Source organism: Panthera uncia, chromosome F1, assembly GCF_023721935.1.
Source record: "Panthera uncia isolate 11264 chromosome F1, Puncia_PCG_1.0, whole genome shotgun sequence".
Classification (NCBI taxonomy): Eukaryota; Metazoa; Chordata; class Mammalia; order Carnivora; family Felidae; genus Panthera; species Panthera uncia.
The window spans coordinates 22,406,166-22,419,847 of record NC_064813.1 but is presented as its reverse complement, the minus strand read 5'-3'; the positions used below and the strand labels follow the sequence as shown (position 1 = coordinate 22,419,847).

Genomic DNA, 13,682 nt, shown 5'->3' with positions numbered 1-13,682 from the left:
ACTGGGTGAGAGGCAGAGAGAGGGAGAGAGAATCCCAAGCAGGCTTCATACAGCATGGAGCCTGATGTGGGCTTTTATTTTAAGAGTGTGAGATCATGACTTGAGCTGAAATCAAGAGTTGGATGCTTAACAGACTGGGCCACCCAGGTGCCCCTCCACGTATATTTCTAAAAATGAACCTATTAGGTTGTACCATACATAACTTTTCAGCTTTATTGGATATTGCCAAATATTTCTCCAAAGTAGTTAGACCAATTTACATACCCCATCAGGATGTGTAAGTTTCATTTCTTCCTACATCCTTATGAGTTACACTTTCTGTTATAAGAAATATTTTTATTTTTTGTGGAGCCAGTTGAAGAGTGCTGTCATTTTAATTGCATATCATTTAGTAATACTGAACATAGTTCATATGTACACTGGCCAGATAAATTTCCTCTTCTGTAAATTAATTGCCTATTCATATATTTCAACATTTAAATTTTATTTTAAATATTAAAAATGTTTCCATTGGATTATTTTATTAGTGGTAGTTAAAAATATATAAATACTGGAAACCCATCCTTTTTCAATTATATATATCATCTTTTTGATTGTGACATATCTTTTAACTTGATTTATCATGTTTTCTGCTATGCAGGTGCTTTTTAATGTTAATATAATCAAACATTTCAGTATTTTGCTTTAAGGTTGTGCATTTTCTCCCTTTTTTAAATTTTATTTTAAGCTTTTATTTTAGTTCCAGTTAGTTAACATGCAGTGTTAGATTAGTCTCAGGTGTACAATCTAGTAATTCAATGCTTCCATACATCACCCCATGCTTTTCACTACAAGTGGCCTCCTTAATCCCCATCACCTATTTCACCCATCCTGCTACCCACTTCCCCTCTGATAGCCATCAGTTTGTTCTCTATTATTAAGAGACTGTTTCTTGCTTTGTCTCTCTCACATTGTTTTTCCCTTTGCCCATTTGCTTTGTTTCTTAAATTCCACATATGAGTGATATGGTATTTGTCTTTCTCTTATTTTTCTCAGCATTATAGTCTATAACTCTATTCCTGTCCCTGAAAGTGGCAAGATTTCATTCTTTTTTATGGCTGAGTAACATTCTATTGCATATATCTGTACCATCTCTTCCTTCTGTATTCATCAATCAATGGACACTTGGGCTGTTTCCATGTCTTACTATTGTAAATAATGCTGCTATAAACTTAGGGGTGCATGTATCCCTTTGAATTAGTGCTCTTCTGTTCTTTGGGTAAATACCCAGTAGAGCAATTACTGGATTGTAGGGTACTTCTATTTTCAACTTTTTGAGGAAACTCCATTCTGTTTTCCAGAGTAGCTGCACCAATTTGCATTCCCACCAACAGTGCATAAGTGTTCCCTTTTCTCCACATCCTTGCCAACACTTGTTTTTTCTTGTGTTTTGATTTTAAACATTCTGACAGGTGTGAGGTGATGCTCATTTTAGTTTTGATTTGCATTTCCCTAATGATAAGTGATGATGAACATCTTTTCATGTGTCTGTTGGCTGTCTATATGTCTTCTGTAGAAAAATGTCTGTTTATGTCTTCTGCCCATCTTTTAATTGGATTATTGTTTTTTGAGTGTTCAGTTTTATAAGTTTCATTTATTTTATTTTATTTTTTTAATTATTTTTTTAGAGAGAGCATGTGAGCAAGGGAGAAGGACAGAGGGAAAGAGAGAGAGAGAGAAAGAGAGGGAGAGAGAGAGGGAGGGAGAGAGAGAGAGAGAGAGAGAGAGAGAATCTCCAGCAGGCTTCACGCTCAGCATGTAGTCCAATTTGGGGCTCAATCCCATGACCCTGGGATCATAACCCAAGCCAAAATCAAGAGTTGGTCGCTCAACTGACTGAACCACCCAGGCACCCCTGTAAGTTCTTTATATATTTTGGATACTAACACTTTATCAGATATGTCATTCACAAATATCCTGTCCCATTCCATAGGTTGTCTTTTAATTTTGTTATGGTTGTGCATTTTTTCTCATGTTGAGAAAACCTTCCCTACCAGGATGTCATAGATATATTTTCTTATATTTTATTCTAAGGTTTGAAAGTTTTTCTTTTTGTGTATAGCCCCTTAATCCCTCTGGAATTTACTTTGTGTATGATGTAAAATAGGCATGTAATTTTATCTGTTTCCAAATAGAAAGCCAATTTTTCTGGCACAAGTTATTAAATAATCTTTTCTTTTTCAATGATTTGTGATGCTAATGTGTCATATCCCAAATTCCCATGTAGACATGGGTTTATTTCTGGGCCATTTATCCTATTTGATTGGTCCCATTTCCATCTCTGTACCATTGCTATACCCTTTTATGACTGTAGCTTTGTAGTAAGTTTTATATCTGGTAGGGACTCTCCTTTGCCCTTGCTTTTTCCTATTAAATTTAAGGGCAGCTTGTCAACTTACAGAGTGGAAAATTCCATGCAACAAGGAAAAGTAGAATAAGGTAAGGGGGATTGTGAGTGCAGGGGAAACTTTACGGTATTAAGTAGGGTGATGTAGATAGGCCTCACTGAGAAGTAAGACTTGAGGAAACACAGGAAATAAAGAAATCAGGCAAAAAGTTTTATTGGGGAAGAGTCTTATGGACAGAAGGAACAGTCAGTGCCAAGGTTCTGAGCCAGATGTGAGTGAGAAAGAACAAGGAGGCCAGTGAAGCTGAAGGAGAATGAACATGGGGAATAGCACTAGGAGTTGAAGTCTTGTGGGAACCGTAAGTGCTCCTGGGGAGTGCTTATGAGGGGCAGTGAGCCACGGTCAGGATACTGGCTTTTGTTCTGTGTGACATGGGAAGCCATTGCAGCATTTTGAGTGGGGTTGGGACATAGTCTGCCTTAACATTTAAAAGAATCGCTCTGGCTCCTGTGTTGAGGATTAAAAGTAGGAAGTAAGTGCAGGAGCAGGAGAGCAGTAATGGGGCTGTGGCAATAATCCAGCGGTGGCTTGGACCCAGCTGCCTGCAGTGTCGCCATGAGAAGTAGCTGGATTCTGGTTCTATTTTACAGGGAGGGCCAATAGGATTTCTTGGTGGATTGGGTGTTGGGGTGTGAAGAGAGGAGTCAGGATGACTCCCAGGGTTTTGGCATGGGCAATTGGAAGAAAGAGTTTCTGTTAACTGGTTAGGGTTGTGGGAGGAGCAGTTTTAATGAAAGATCAAAACTCAGTTTTGAGCATGCTGAGTTTGAGATGCCTATTAGACATGTAAGAGGAGCTGAGTCTGGAGTTTAGGGGAGAGGTTCAGGGTGGGGACATAGATTTGGGAGTCATCGGTATACATCTGATATTTAAAATGTGAAGACCAGATGAGATCATCTAGGATGGGAGTATAAAAGAGCAATGGTCCAAAGACTAAGCTCCTGGCTAAGAAGTCAAAGAAACACTACACAAGGGACCTTTTTAAAGTGATGGAAATGTTCCAAAATTGGATTGTAGGAGTGTGGTTGTGTGACTTTAAATTTACTTAAAAAAAAAAAATCACTGAAGTAGACACTTAAAATGTGAAGTTTATGGTATGTAAATTATGTCTCAACAGCCTTAGCTGTTAAAAACATACATTTAAAAAAAGTAGTCAAATGGCTGAGGAGGTGCCACTGAAGAATATTTGGGAAGAAGTGGCCAGAGTTAAGGGAAAAAATAAGGAACCATGGAATTCTGGCAAACAAGTCTGTATAATCTTCATTCTTTGTGTTAATTCCTCTTTGTATCCTTTCTCTACTGTATTTTTCCTAGCTAAAATTGGGTAAAAGAAATTAAACATTGTATAGCTTGCGTTTGCTCAAATATGTACTTAATCCAGGTTGACATCCTTGTTCTGCCAGACTTTTTTGGAGCAAGTGCCACACAAATTCCCTCAGATTAAAAAAAAAAAGACGGATTAATATTGGAGGAAAGGGGTAAGGGGGAGAAGGGGTGACTTCACGCTGAAGCATCATTGCTAAGATGGTCTCTACAGGTGTAGAAGGAACAAAGGAGGGTAGAGTGATCTTGGTCTGAGTTCCAGAGCCCTGGGCATCCCCTGTAGTGGTGGTCGGCTGCTTTGTAAGTAGAGAAGCAAAGTTTACAACAGTTTAAATGGACATGAAATAAATGCAGAAAATTCCACGGCAGTGACTTTTCCTGCTTTTATATAGAGCCTACGACATGTAGGTCAGGCTTTGTGACTTTGGGAACTGATGGGATAAGAGGCACCAGCAGATACCTATCTTCTTTCTAATGTAAGGGCTCCGGTGGCATTATGCAAAGCAGCGCGGGGTTTTTTAATCACTGCTCCAGTGGAAGCCTCCACTTTAAAGGGTGCGGTATGTATGAAGTCATTTCTTAGAAGTGTACTTAATAAGGGAGGATTAAAGAGAAGCAAATACAATTCTCAGGATCCAAATAACCTGCAAGCAAGCACAGATTTGAATTGTTCGTTTTTCTCCATGTGAGAAAGTATGCAAAAATCTGAGGCCCAAATAGGGAAACTCAAAAGTGAACTCAATATTTTTGAGCATAAAATGTAATACGTGAAGAAGCAACCATGTCACAGATGATAAAATAAGTCAGAAGAATTCATGCCAACCTTCTACATCTTCTACTAGATATTAAGAGTATGTTTCTGGATGATGAAAATAAAGGAGATCTAGAAAATAAAGATCTAGAGCAGGACCTGGATAAAATACCTACATTTTAATAGATTGGAGTTTGGAGCATTTCACTTTCACTGCTATATTAGCATGAAAGATTCTATTTATTTTAGCACGTCTCATTCAAGAAGTTCAAAACTAATTATGTGTGGGTTATTTTGGTTAGAAAAAAACATTTATTGCTTTTTCTAATAAACAGCAGTTTATTAGAAATCACTACAAATCACAGAAGCCTTTTTTTAATTAAAAATTATGTTTAACGTTTATTTATTTTTGAGAGAGAGAGAGCGCAAGCAGGGGAGGGGGAGAGAGAGGGGGACACAGAATCCAGAGCAGGCTCCAGGCTCTGAGTTCTCAGCACAGAGCCTGAGGCGGGGCTTGTGAGATCATGACCTGAGCCGAAGTTGGATGATTAACTGACTAAGCCACCCAGATGCCCGTTTTTTTTTTTTTTTTTTTTAAGTTTATTTATTTATTTTGAGAGAGAGAGAGAGAGTGCGGAAGGGACAGAGAAAGAGGGAGAGAGAGAGAAACCCAAGCAGACTCTGCTCTGTCAGCACAGAGCTCGATGTGGGGTTTAAACTCACGAACCACGAGATTGTGACCTCAGCCTAAACCCAAGACTCAGATGCTTAACCGACTGAGCCACCCAGGGGCCCCCAAATCACAGAAACCTTTTAAAATTAATTGAAACATATGGCCATTTTATTGCTTTTAATGATTATTTTTGAGAGAGAGAGAGAGAGAGAGAGAGAGAGAACAGGGGAGGGGCAGAGACAGAGGGAGACACAGAATCTGAAGCAGGCTCCAGGCTCTGAGCTGTCGGCACAGAACTGTTAGATCATGACCTGAGCCAAAGTCGGAAGCCTAAACCGACTGAGCCATCCAGGCACCCCACATGTTGCCATTTCATTTTATCTGAAGAAGACCTGCCATCACAGAGGAGTAGGAGAGCTGGTCTACTGGGCTCTCAGGCAGGGTCTGTCTGCATGGGGGGTGGGCAAGAAGGAGAGGAGGGTTTAAAATGCCCAAAGGTGTTTCTAATAGGAAGGTGGTAGTTGAAGAGAAGGGGTTCTGTTTGAAGAGTGGTAATTTTTTTCCTATTGCAGTCCTGGGAGGGACAGTTCTGCAACTGTGTCCTGTGGCAGCACAGGAACCATCCCGAGAAGTAACTGCTTTGTTTCCTAGGGGAGTAGTCTTTCTGGGGGCACTCAACTGCTAAGTGAATTTCTCCTCTACGCCAAGCCATAGGGACAATACCCTCCCCTCCCCCCAGCCCCCCCATACAGGCTGCACCTGACCATGAGTGAGTTGTCTGCAACAGTCAGTGGGGTTAGGCAGTGCAGAGTGGCCTGGTGGTTGCGGGTAGCCATTTCCTCATCTATCCACTTAGAATGTGTTATTGAGTGCCATCTGTGTGCCAAGAACAGTGTTAGAAGCTAAAATACAGCAACAACCCAAGTAGACACCTGCCTCCATCACTTAGTAAACTCATATATAATTAGGACTTGTGTTGGGGTGTTGACAGCACAGAGCCTGCTTGGGAGTCTCTCTCTCTCCCTCTCTCTCTGCCCCTCCCCCCCCCACTCTCTTTCTCTCTCAAAATAAATAAATAAATAAACATTAAAAAAAGAACTTGTGCTAAGTAATGCAAAGGAAAGGCACAGGGGTCTGTGATAGAGCAAATGGGGTGAGGTGGCAGGACAGGAGCCTAGGGAATAGGGTGGCTCAGTGTATAAAAGGGAAGAAGAAAGGCACAGTGAAGTGGCCTTGTGGCCAGGCAGTTATGGTGGCATTGCCCAATTTCCCAGGAGGAGGCCTGCCCTGAAGGAGCAAGAGTCTAAGAGGAAGGGCCACTTTGAGAGTGGAAGCTTGCAGGGGTTAGCATCAGAAGGAGCATGGGATGGGGGTGGGCCTGAGGTCTGCACAACACAGCTCATGTATAAATGCACAGGGGAGGGGGGTGCTGCCATTCCTGCGGCCTAGGGGTGTTCACACCCATTCCCAACCCCATCCCCCCCCATTCCCCAGGGGGAAGGAAGGTTAGTTTTTTTTTAATTGCAAAAATAGTTACATACTTATTTGAAAACAAAAAATCCCCAAACTCCAAAAACAATATACAAATGTGCATAAAGCAAGAAATAATTAAGTTCTCAAAAATAAGTTTTTGAGAACTCAGTACTCCTTCGAGGATTAACAGGTGTTAACTCACTTAATCCTCAGGATAGTGCCTCAGATACTACCCTTACCCCCAGTGTGGGCATATAAGGCAGACAGAGAGAGAAAGTAACTTGCTCAACACAGAGCAAAAGTGGGAGTTGGTATTGGAGCTCAGGCAGTTTGTACTGGTTACAGTCACGCCATATTAACTATTCTCTTGTCCATTCTTGTCTCCAAAGAAGAAATATGTTAAAAAATACATATTTCTGGGCCTTACCCCGGAGCTATTGAATCTGGATCTTTAGAGGTGGGTCCCAGGAATCTGCATTTTTAACTTGATCCCTTGTAGTTTTTTCTGTGTATGCTACAGACCAGCACTGGGGGATAAAGGATAGTAGGAAACACTTTTTCAGCTAGGGGAGTAAACCCTCATAATTTAATAACTGGTTATTAAGTAAATTCAGTGGTCATCTGGAAGAAGCCTGTAGATGGACACAGGTTGTGTGTGTGTGTTGTATGTTACTATACACATACATGTGAGTGTACATATACATGTGAATAGTATCCAGAATCAGAAAACAGATAAAGACATAAATACCCTGAAGACAGTAGATATGAGATGCTCCGAGGCTACCAGTGGCCAGAAAGCTGGGTGGTCAGAACTAAAATGTATACCATATTGGTTATTAGTTGAGATATTTATAGCTAATTGTGTAATAAATTTAGTTTATTAGTTTGCCTAGAGTGTGATTTAACAAAACAACATCACTAAGTCATTTGTTTCCCCTCGTCGTAACTGAGTAATACCACTTAGGGGTAGAAGAAATTCCTGATCCATTCGGGGTCTGTGATAGGGCCTGGCCGGGAACAGCTACACAAGGACACTGCGTAGGCAGCTGTAGCACAGCACAGGGCGAGTTACAACACAGCCATGGAGAGATGCAAAGGTTACTTTGTTTCTGTTCCCTTTCATTGGGTTCAGGATCTTCTATTCAATTTTACACATTAAAAAAAAAAAAAAAAATCCAGTTCACGGATTCGCTTAGGGTGAGCTCCTGAGGCCAGGATTTAAAGTCCAGATAGAAATGAAGGGCGCCTGGGTGGCTTAGTCAGTTAAGTTTCTGACTCGGGCTCAGGTCATGATCTTGCAGTTCATGAGTTACAGTCCCGTGTTGGGCTCTGTGCTGACAGCTCGGAGCCTGGAGCCTGCTTCGGATTCTGTGTCTCCCTCTCTCTAAGCCTCTCCCCTGCTCGCACTTTGTCTCTCTCTCTCAAAAATATATATAAACATTAAAAAAAAAAGTCCAGATAGAAATGAGTCCCAGTGTCTCTCTCCCTGCATGACGCTGGGTAAACATAGGTACACTCAGATTCCTGGGTTATTGCTTTCTTTGACTCCTCATGAGCCACCATCCTTCAGTTAGACAATTTATACTTACCATTAAAACAAATACTGGCTTCATGGCTCTGTGAGGCAATTTTTAAAAGCCAGGAGAAATGGGCAGTAACTTGAAATCATTTATTTAAAGAGAAGGAATTAAAGGTTAATGAACAAGAAAGACCCCAAAAGGACATCATCCATACTCATGATGGTTTTGCTTTTTGTTCCTCTTTAATTCTGCCTGGTTTTATTTTTGGAATAAGCTTCTAAGATTTTCTTAACATTGTCTTTTTTACTTTAAACCCCCCTCCCCCTTCAACCTTCCTTCCCAATTTTCATTGACTGTCATTTTTATTTATGCCTTTGGATTGCAAAACTCAGTGGGGATGTTTTCTTCTTTATTATTTGGGTATTGTGCTGTGCTTCCATCTGTGTCTTATATTTTCTCTTATTTTTCATCATTTGTCTCAAATTCTGTTGATACCTCAGGCCACTGAGCACTCTCCCATTCTTCTTCCTTTTTACTTTTCGAGTTTCCACATGAGATTCCACCACCTGCCCCTCCCTCCCCCACAGGCAGCTGTGGCACAGCTGAGTTTTTCATCACGGATGCCAAAGAATTTATCCGTGCTTGAGTGGCGGCTCTCCTGATGGACAGTGGCCCTCTTGTGCAGCTCTCCTATCTCTAAAATGCAGGGTGAGGCCATCGTTTTCCCCATATTTTATTGACAGATAAAGTGATGAAGATTAAATAGCGTTCCCAGGAACAAGCAGTGAGTCAATAATAAGTGTTTTGCCAACTACCTGCCCATTAGAAGTTGGTCCGTTGACAATATTCTCCTTATATAATAAGTCTCAAACATAATAAGTACTCTTCTAAACACAAATGACAGCCTCATGAAGACCGCAGTACAGGCTCCTGGGAGGATTCCCTGCTTCTCTGCCCTCCAGCCACCAGAAGCATTCTCTCTTTCCTCAACAGGCTCAGATGCTCAGCCCACTCTCCTTTCTTCAAGATTTATTTAGTTTTGAGAGATAGAGAGTGCAAGTGGGGAAGGGGCAGAGACGGGGGGGAGGACAGAAGATCCGAAATGGGCTCTGCACTGACAGCAACGAGCCCATTGTGGGGCTCAAACTCACGAACTGTGAGATCATGACCTGAGCCAAAGTCGGATGCTCAACTGACTGAGCCACCCAGGTGCCCCAGCCCACTCTCCTTTCTAAGCTGAGATCCTGTGACCTACTTTCTCCTTCCCTTTAATAAAACAAGTATCAGATATTAGAGTTTCCCAAAGATTACTGAGCACTTAATTTGTTCATGTACATTTTGCTGAAGGTGTCTGTTATCTCCAAGTTATACATGTTTAATACCGTATTTTAAGACCAGTATCAAGCCCTGGAGCACCATCTCTTGGTTCTGTCTGTTCAGCCTTTGAAAATCCCGTAGAATATGCCTCTGGGTTCACCTGTTCCTAGTTTAGATGTCTTGGATGTCTGGCGGTGCCATCAGTGTTGTGTGTGGATGCTGGGTATTTCTGTGTGACTAGATAGGAGCGTTGCCTGTGCAGTGGACAGGTCTGCTCTCCAGCATCCCTGGCGGCCTCATTCCTGCAAATGTTTTGCCCTTTTGCTCCAGGAAGTTTGGCGAAGAATGGTCCCTTCTCTGTTCAAAATGACAGATCTATTTCTGCTATGTGTCAGTGGAGCTTGTTTTATAAACTTAAAAATAGCCTCTAGCTTTTATTCTCATTCTTCTTCTCTTCTCTTCTTCTCTTAGCAAGTCATTGTATTTGCTGAAGGATGTAGAAGTCCCAGCATGGGGGTGGGGGTGTGGGGCATGGCACAGTGAGGAGGTAAAACTATAAGTTAGAAACACAGCAGCAGAATGGAGGGAAGTGAGGACAATGCTTTCCTCTAGAAAACAAAACTGTTTCAAGTTTTTAAAATTGATCAGATAGCCATGCTTATTATTTATTATAATGACATAAATAATAGCAAAACACCATGTGCTTTTCGTGTACTAAATCCTATACTTAAGACGTGTCCTTCATTTTTTTTTTTTAACCTCATTTTACAGGTGAGAAAACTGAGGCTAGAGAATTTATGTACCTTGTCCAAGGCCACACAGCCAATAAATGGCACAGCAGGTTTCAGACTGAGGTGAGGATGGCGCCCCAGCCCCTCCTGTGCCACTTCCTGCACTCGGATGTGGTCTGAGAGGTCCAATGGGAAGAACTTGTTGCTATAAAATAGAACATATACAATAAACGCACAGAATCTGAGCAATCTGATTTCGTGTACAATAAATGTAGATGGCGGTACACAAATGACTTTAATTATTTAAATTACGTGCACTCTTACGCAGTCAAATCAAGTTTTTGCTGTTTATTTCCTCATTTTGTGAGTTTTCAAATATCTTCAATTACCACCGAAGTGAATACTTTCCCTGATGCCTGGAAGATCATTTCAAGTCTTATGCAGTGTGGATGTGGTGAAAAGTCAAAGGCTCTCTATGTTTAGGGGATTTGGTGTTGTCAGGCAGTTCCCCATTCATCCTTTCCGAGATCACACTGTGAAAAAATCATCATTCCAATCCACAAGTATTCAAGGTTTGTCATGCTACTAGATTTTTACAAGGGCATTGATTCAGAGGTTGAGCTTCGGCATTTCATAGGCCATTGCTTGCGGTTCCTTTTCTGCCATTTGTAGTTCTGGGACCTTAGCTGTTTGTGTTCTAAACTTTGTTTTCTCATCTGTAAAATGGGTATACCAAGAGTGCTTAGTAGGGTTATTAGGATTAATAATGGATTAATGGTTATTAGGATTAGGATTAGGTTATTAGGATTAATTAGTAATTAATAATGAGCTAAAGTTGAAAACACTTAATACACTCCTTGATATAGTGAGTGCTCAATAAGTGTTAGCTGTTAGTATTAAAGGTAAAATACTAATCATGCACTTTATTATACAGTGAAAGAAGATAAGAAATAGCTGAATGGATTCCCTGAACTGTGTGATATTAATTTAGGTTTTTTAAGGGAACAATGTTGTAGTCTATAAATTCTGTAATGAAATAGAAGTATGTATTCTGAATGGATCCTTCTGAATTAGGACATTAAAAATTGGGAGCACCTGGGGGGCTCAGTCAGTTAAGTGTCCTACTTCAGCTCAGGTCATGATCTCGTGGTTCATGAGTTCCAGCCCTGCACTGGGCTCTGTGCTGACAGTGCAGAGCCTGCTTGAGATTCTCTGTCTCCCTCTTTTTCTGCCCCCACCCTTTTTCTCTCTCAAAATTAATAAATAAACATTAAAAACAGAGAGAGAGAGAGACAGAGCATGAGTGGAGGAGGGGCAGAGAGAGAGGGAGACAGACTCTGAAGCAGGCTCCAGGCTCTGAGTCGTGAGCACAGAGTCCAATACGGGGCTTGAACCCAGGAACGGTGAGATTATGACCTGAGCCAAAGTCAGATGCTTCACTGAGCCACCCAGGTGCACCTAAATATTTTTAAAAAGTGTATGTACATATATGAACTCATCACAATGTACACTTTATCTTACAATTTTATTTTTCAATGATACCTTTGTAAAGCTGAAAAAAACACAAGAAAGTAAATATATGGTTATAAAAAAATCATCATGTTGTAAACTTATATACTGCAATTTTATTTGTCCATTATGTCAATAAAACTGGGGAATAATAAATGATAAGAGAAAAAGGAAAGAAAAGGGAAATCAAAATGAATTGAATCTACCTGAAAGCCATTTGCTGATATTTTTATTTCTTTTTAAAATTTAATGTTTATTTGTTTTTGAGGGAGAGAGAGAGTGCACATGCATGGGGGCGGGGCAGAAAGAGAGGGGGACAGAGGATCCAAAGTGGGCTCTGTGCTGACAGCCTAAATCAAGAGTTGGATGCTCAATCTACTGAGCCAGCCAAGTGCCCCGATGTACGTTCCTATTTTAAAATGATTACTACAATAAGGTTAATTAACACCCCTGTCACCTCACCTGGTTACCTGTTTTGTGTATGTGTGTGTGGTAAAAATGCTTACATAAGATCTATTCTTTTAGCAACTTTCGAGTATACAATACAGTATTATCAACTGTAGTCACCATGCTGTGCCTTAGCTCCCCACAACTTATAACTGAAGGCTTCTGTTCTTTTACCAACATCCCCCATTTTCCCTCCTCTTCAGCCCTCAGGAGCCACCATTCTAGTCTCTGTAACTAGGAGTTCAACTGTTTTTTCATTTTGTTTGTTTGTTTGTTTGTTTGTTTGTTTTTAGATTCCACATATCAGTGAGATAATAGTGTCTGTCTTTGTCTGGCTTATTTCACTTGGCATAATGCCCTCTAGGTTCATCCATATTGTAAAAGGCAGGATTTCCTGCTTTCTTTTGGATGAATAACATCCATTGTATGTATATACCACGTTTTCTTTAGTCATCCATCCATCAGAAGACAGTCAGGTTGTTTCCATGTCTTGGCTATTGTGAGGAATGCTGCAGTGAACTTGGGGTGCACATAGCACTTTGAGATCCTGATTTCATTTGGATAAATACCCAGAAGTGGGATTGCTGGATCATATGGTAATTTTATTTTTAATTTTTTGAGGAATCTCCATACTGTTTTGCACAGTGGCTACACCAATTTATATTCCCACCAACAGTGCAAGGTTTTTTTATTTTTTATTTTGGGGGGGGGTGTTGACAAGTATTTTGATGTGGATATAAGAAGATTTCAAACTCAAACTTTAAATCTGGGTGAGCACTGCTCTTTATCCCCAGAGTTTAGGTTAACATGAAGGGAAACTTTATTCTCCATTCTGGATGGCTTTTTTGGAAATATCTTCAGGCTTGTTTCTATGTTTCAGAACCAACCACAAAGTTTGTCTTTCCATTCTGACAAACCAGCAGACGTCATCTCCAACGTCATCTCTAAACAGGGACCAAGGGGACAATTTTGGTGAAAAACTAAGCCCAAAGTATGTACGAGACACATGTGGAAACGTACATGAAACTTTCAGGATGGTAAAGGAGGAACTTAAAACACGAGACTTGGATGTCTAAAGCAATCAGAAGGCTGTGCCTTAAGCAGAAAGAGAAAACTCTGTTTTATTTACTTGTTTTTTAAAGTTTCTTAATTTTGAGACAGAGAGAGAGTGAGAGGGTGCTATCAGTGCAGAGCCTGATGGGGCTCGATCTCGATCTTGCAAACTGTGAAATCATGACCTGAGCCGAAATTGAGTTGGACCCTTAGCCAACTGAGCCATCCAGGCACCCCAAGAAGTCTCTGTTTTAAATTGTACTGATTGAGGGGTGCCTGGCTGGCTTAGTCAGTGGAGCATGAGACTCTTGATATTGGGGGTTGTGGGTTTGAGCCCTATGTTGGGTATAGAGGCGGCTTAAAAATAAAATCTACCAAAAAAATAATGAATAAATAAATTGCACTGATTGTTTTCAGTGTTCTTTTAATTATGCTGTC

At 40.7% G+C, this 13,682-nt stretch overlaps 1 long non-coding RNA gene across 1 annotated transcript in view; it reads left to right on the top strand.

Moving 5' to 3' along the window:
- The window catches only part of LOC125925224 (uncharacterized), a 76,481-nt gene extending 65,992 nt beyond the window's left edge, over positions 1–10,489 (top strand). Inside the window, exon 5 of the long non-coding RNA XR_007458737.1 lies at positions 10,276–10,489. This is a non-coding gene — a long non-coding RNA (uncharacterized LOC125925224). The remainder of the gene's footprint in view (positions 1–10,275) is intronic.
- The last annotated feature ends 3,193 nt before the right edge of the window (positions 10,490–13,682 follow it).